The sequence below is a fragment of the Dermacentor albipictus genome, unplaced genomic scaffold, assembly GCF_038994185.2.
Source record: "Dermacentor albipictus isolate Rhodes 1998 colony unplaced genomic scaffold, USDA_Dalb.pri_finalv2 scaffold_406, whole genome shotgun sequence".
Lineage (NCBI taxonomy): Eukaryota > Metazoa > Arthropoda > Arachnida > Ixodida > Ixodidae > Dermacentor > Dermacentor albipictus.
In genome coordinates this window covers 1341-7500 of record NW_027225960.1, presented here as the reverse complement: position 1 = coordinate 7500, position 6160 = coordinate 1341, and the positions used below count along the sequence as shown (strand labels likewise).

Sequence of the window (6160 nt, the reverse complement as noted above, 5' to 3'; positions counted from 1 at the left end):
GCCGGCGAAGCGACGAACTCAGCAGCGCATGCGCGAGGCCCTACAACACCCCAACCGAGCTACCCTGCTTATCGGAGAGAGCGAGTGCGCGTGAACGCGGGCTCGTCTGACGATCTGGATTAAAGAAAAAAAAAAAAGTGTGTCCGAGATATTGACAAAGACAAGTGGTCGCTGTCGCTCTGAGTCTTAGCGCGTTATAGAAAACGTGGGATGGCGGTGCTTCCTCGAGGGTCTAAAAGTACAATCTTCGAACTAGCGCTCCCGGCGGAACGTGGAGCTAGCATCCTTCTTCTTGGAACGGTTTGCAATGGACTGCTTGAATGTGCCGACCACGCGTCACGGGTCGCGTATAGAGCCAACGTTTGGCAAGAACGCGTCTAGCACAACCGATCGCGGTTGCGATAACCCATCGTTGGTAGCGAAAAAAAGAAAGAAAGAAAAAAACAACACCTACCCGCAGCTTGTTAGCAGTAACCGTAAATGTGGTTCTAAATATAGGTTCGCTGGTCACTGAAACTTTCTCATAACGCACACCACTGTAGTCCAAAAAGAACAAAGCACGCACAATGGATATGATACAGCCGTCACCGCATGATTTCGCGTTTTCCTTATTGCATTACTTTCGTGGGCATGCGCGCTAGGGCCACGCAGGCCAGGAGGCAAGGGGAAAAATAAATAAGAAATGATACGCGATCCTCAGCATTGACTTGGCTGATGTGGCACTCGCATTTATGTTCTTTACCTTAGGCGAGCGCAACGCGCCAACTGAACTCCAATTTCCCATAACGGAAATTCGTATTTGGCCATTTGGTTGTATTTTTGGCTGATGTTCGCGTTTTTCGCCCGAGCATGCGCTTCACTGCGCCGCTCGTTGCCCCTTCAATGCGGCTTCACTGCCCTGCAGGCGTGTTCTGCGTCAAGCCGAACCACCAGGCAAAAAGCCTGGGCGCCGCCATCTTGTTGAGAGCGGCGCCGGGGACACAATCGCGCCTAGCTCATTGAGTTTTCCCCCAAAACTGAACGAAATAGCCTTATTTAAATGAGAAAGATGCCGCGAGTGCCGCAACGAAGGACCTTAAGGATTACCGAAGGGTAACTGAGGGCGACGCGACGAGCTTTGGAAAGAAGAATGATGGGTGTAGCGCTACGGGGGATAAGAATAGAGCAGATTCGGGGGGTGAGCGAACAAACGCGAGCTAATGACACCTTAGTTTAAACCAAGAAAAAGAAATGGGCGTGCGCAGGGCATGCAATGTGGGGGGAAGATCATCAATTAAGGGTTACCGACTGAATTCCAAGAGAAGGGAAGCGTAGCACGGGGTGGCGGAAATTTAGGAGGGCAGATTAGATTAGGAAGGGCGCAGGCACTAGACGGCGACCGTGACCGGGCTTACACGTGACCGGGGTGCTTGGAGAATAATGGGAGAGGTCTTTGCCCTGCAGTGGTCGTAGCCAGCAGGATGATGATGACGAAAAGGTAGCAACAGGTATTCATAACATACAGGTTGGAAAGCTGAGGCACCTCTGAACCCTTGAATATATTTCGCCACACTTGGCCATACGACAAGTTTGTTTTCGAGGCGCTCGGTCCCACTGCAGCGAAAATGTTGCCGGAAATCGGGCACTCCATTTTTGTTTCATAGGGAACCTTTCTTCCACTAGGGCAGCGGATTTTCGCAGGGCGAGCTTGCTGTCGTTTACGGATCAAAGCGATAGTGAACTCCAAAATGCAGTGTTGGCTTTGAGTGGGACTTACATTGATTGCAAAACCCACGGCTAATCACCCTTCCCCCCCCCCCCCCCCCAAGTGGCTCATTACAGCAGACAATCGTTCAGAAACACCGGCATCGTTGCGTATAGTATGGGAATGGTGCGTGTCACGTGAGTGCTCGCTTCGAGCTTGTGTTCTTCATTTTGATTGAATGAAGTCTCACCTAAGTGAGCGGGGGCCGATCCCGGAGGTAGTGCAATACCGGGCCGACCTGCGGCGGAGGTGAAGCAGGCTTCAAGCACTCCGCCAACTTCCAAAAATAGGTTTAATATCGTGGGTCCATATAGAACCCGTATCAGATATTAAGCTGATAAGAACAGATACTACACTTTGATCTTAGCCAAAAGGCCGAGAAGCGATGTCTTTCACTTCACTCCATTGTACCACTGCCTTGTGGGTGCCCTGGCGACATTGGTAACCTCAGCAACAGCGTGGGCAATCTTATAAAACCCAGCCCGTCTAGAGACTCTATGCTCTCTATCTCGCGAATCAACTCGCGACGCCTCAGTCTTTCACTGTTAACGAAACGCCGTCGCGTAGAAACGAGACCCGAGCGCAAGCTTGTTCGCAAGGCAAAACCAACGAAGGCAACCTCGTAGAAAACGGAACAGGCGAGCGGAAAACACGCGCAAGGGGAATGCTTACTTCCGTCTGAATGCGACCGCTCAAGGCGGCTTTCTTTGAGGCCTTCGTTTCAAGCCCGTGCGCAAGTGTAATACACTACGCGCATTTCCCTCATTTCCTTTTATTTACCGCAAGGCCCACTGAAAGTTTTCATACGGCACAGGCCGGGACGGATTGCAACGTGTCGATTCGACCGCTAGAATTAGGTAGCGCGCCTCATGTACGAATGAAAGAGAATGAAAAAAAAAAAATAAATAAATATAGAAAAGGCTGCGCACTCCTTCCAACCGGAAACATAGAGGGCAGGAAGATCGCCATGTGGAGCACAGGTGTTGTTAAAAAAGAAAGAAAGAAAGAAAGAAATAGCGCTACCCCATCATCTTTACCGTGTGCGTGTATACACACACACGCACACATATGCACGCGCACGCACGCGCGCGCGCGCACGCACACACACACACACACACACACACACACACACACACACATACGCACACATGCTAGCATAGCTTAAGCACAGCTGGAAAGCTCAGCCTTGCGCAAGAAAAAAGGACCACGCCCTTTCGCAAGCCCCTTTGAAACTTTTAAATGAGAAACATGTGTACAGCGAGGTCGTTCGAAACTGGCGCGAAAACGCATCCGCGCCATCTGTGTGCGGAACTAGGAAAACCTACGGCCTTCGCCATACAGAAAGAAAGGTAGATGGCGCGAGCTAACGCTCCGTTGCATACTAAGAACGAGAGCTAGTGAATAATGGCAGAAACGTCTTGGGAAGAGAGAAAAAAACAACAACAACAAAAAAAAAGAAAGACACGCAAGTTGTTGGCTCGCGCAAGCATTCTATTTTACAGCGAGTAAAGAGCATAGCAACTTCTCACAAGAGCAGCAAGAAAGACAAGAAGAACGTGAGAGAGGGGGAGAAACAGGCGCGTTTCTTTGGAATGCAGAGCATGCTGCACACACTATGAAGTGCCAAAGAGACGGGGAAAGCAGATGGCGCGATTGTGTATGTCCTCAAAGCTTGAAAACAATTTCTAAACTACAAGGTGTGCCGAAGTCCGCCTACTCTCATCAGGTTGCTCCCGCCTCCAATTGCATTTAAATTAAAATTACAGTCGCCTCAGAGGCAGAGAGAGAGAGAGAGAGAGAGAAAATGTGTACACTTGCTTCGCGCAGCTGCACCCGTTCAAATTTTACAGCAACAAGAGCACTCCCGCAGGCACAAAGTCCGCTGCCGCGTCCGCCGGGGCGGAATGCACTCGCTTCCGTAAATTGTCGTGCGGCAGACTGCTGCATCGTAGCACACCTGAAACCGCGCAGACGTCAGCGATCGCCGCGAGATCGCTGCGAGCGCTAAAGTCCGAAACCACGTCCGCCGGGGCGGCGGGAGCTCGATACCCCTTCACGAAACTTCTGCGTGTACACCGCCGCACGGCCACGGCGGAGTCGCTGGCATCCTGCGCGCAGTTGCATTGCGTCGCGCCGGGAATCGTTGAAGCCCCACGCAGACGTCGGCGTCGGCCCCGACCTGGCTGCGAGCGCTCGAAGAGACCAAGTCCGAAGCCACGTGAGCCGGGGCGGTGTGAGCGCGACTAAGTCCGAGACGACGTCAGCCGGGGCGGCGTGAGCGAGACCAAGTCCGAGACTACGTCAGCCGGGGCGGCGTGAGCGAGACCAAGTCCGAGACTACGTCAGCCGGGGCGTCGACTAAGTCCGAGACGACGTCAGCCGGGGCGTCGAGCACGCCGCGGTCGCTTTTCCCACTCTTACTCGAAAAATGGCGAAGGGGCCGCGCTAGCGTGCCTTGAATCGGTGAGCGGCGGTACCGCGGCGATCGCGAGAGCTCAAATCGGCCGTGCCAAGGCCAAATATTGGCGCTCGGCTCGGCGCAGTACGCCGCCTTGTCGCACGAGTACGGCCCCGTGGAGGTCTGGTCACTTATCGCTGCTCTTATAAGGGGCCGTACCGCCCTGGCCGACGTTGTACCGTAGTGCCGTTTTCGGCTTGCGCGTGTTCGTGGTGGTGTCCGCGCACCGCTCCGCACTCGAGAATCGTGCCCACGACGACGCGAGCGCTCGGAAGAGACGCAAGTCCGAAACCACGTGAGCCGGGGCGGTGTGAGCGCGACTAAGTCCGAGACGACGTCAGCCGGGGCGGCGTGAGCGAGACTAAGTCCGAGACTACGTCAGCCGGGGCGTCGACCAAGTCCGAGACGACGTCAGCCGGGGCGTCGAGCACGCCGCGCGCGCTTTTCCCACTCTTACTCGAAAAATGGCGAAGGGGCCGCGCTAGCGTGCCTTGAATCGGTGAGCGGCGGTACCGCGGCGATCGCGAGAGCTCAAATCGGCCGTGCCAAAGCCAAATATTGGCGCTCGGCTCGGCGCAGTACGCCGCCTTGTCGCACGAGTACGGCCCCGTGGAGGTCTGGTCACTTATCGCTGCTCTTATAAGGGGCCGTACCGCCCTGGCCGACGTTGTACCGTAGTGCCGTTTTCGGCTTGCGCGTGTTCGTGGTGGTGTCCGCGCACCGCTCCGCACTCGAGAATCGTGCCCACGACGACGCGAGCGCTCGGAAGAGACGAAAGTCCGAAACCACGTGAGCCGGGGCGGTGTGAGCGCGACTAAGTCCGAGACGACGTCAGCCGGGGCGGCGTGAGCGAGACTAAGTCCGAGACTACGTCAGCCGGGGCGTCGACCAAGTCCGAGACGACGTCAGCCGGGGCGTCGAGCACGCCGCGCGCGCTTTTCCCACTCTTACTCGAAAAATGGCGAAGGGGCCGCGCTAGCGTGCCTTGAATCGGTGAGCGGCGGTACCGCGGCGATCGCGAGAGCTCAAATCGGCCGTGCCAAAGCCAAATATTGGCGCTCGGCTCGGCGCAGTACGCCGCCTTGTCGCACGAGTACGGCCCCGTGGAGGTCTGGTCACTTATCGCTGCTCTTATAAGGGGCCGTACCGCCCTGGCCGACGTTGTACCGTAGTGCCGTTTTCGGCTTGCGCGTGTTCGTGGTGGTGTCCGCGCACCGCTCCGCACTCGAGAATCGTGCCCACGACGACGCGAGCGCTCGGAAGAGACGAAAGTCCGAAACCACGTGAGCCGGGGCGGTGTGAGCGCGACTAAGTCCGAGACGACGTCAGCCGGGGCGGCGTGAGCGAGACTAAGTCCGAGACTACGTCAGCCGGGGCGACGAGCACGCCGCGCGCGCTTTTCGCACTCTTACTCGAAAAATGGCGAAGGGGCCGCGCTAGCGTGCCTTGAATCGGTGAGCGGCGGTACCGCGGCGATCGCGAGAGCTCAAATCGGCCGTGCCAAGGCCAAATATTGGCGCTCGGCTCGGCGCAGTACGCCGCCTTGTCGCACGAGTACGGCCCCGTGGAGATCTGGTCACTTATCGCTGCTCATATAAGGGGGCCGTACCGCCCTGGCCGACGTTGTACCGTAGTGCCATTTTCGGCTTGCGCGTGTTCGTGGTGGTGTCCGCGCACCGCTCCGCACTCGAGAATCGTGCCCACGACGACGCGAGCGCTCGGAAGAGACGGAAGTCCGAAACCACGTGAGCCGGGGCGGTGTGAGCGCGACTAAGTCCGAGACGACGTCAGCCGGGGCGGCGTGAGCGAGACTAAGTCCGAGACTACGTCAGCCGGGGCGACGAGCACGCCGCGCGCGCTTTTCGCACTCTTACTCGAAAAATGGCGAAGGGGCCGCGCTAGCGTGCCTTGAATCGGTGAGCGGCGGTACCGCGGCGATCGCGAGAGCTCAAATCGGC

General features: G+C 56.5%; 1 non-coding gene across 1 annotated transcript; it reads right to left on the bottom strand.

The window, feature by feature from the left end:
* Nucleotides 1-1939: 1939 nt before the first annotated feature.
* LOC139053947 (U2 spliceosomal RNA) lies at nucleotides 1940-2131 on the bottom strand. Its single transcript, XR_011510908.1, has one exon. It is a non-coding gene; the product is annotated as a U2 spliceosomal RNA (small nuclear RNA).
* Nucleotides 2132-6160: the final 4029 nt, after the last annotated feature.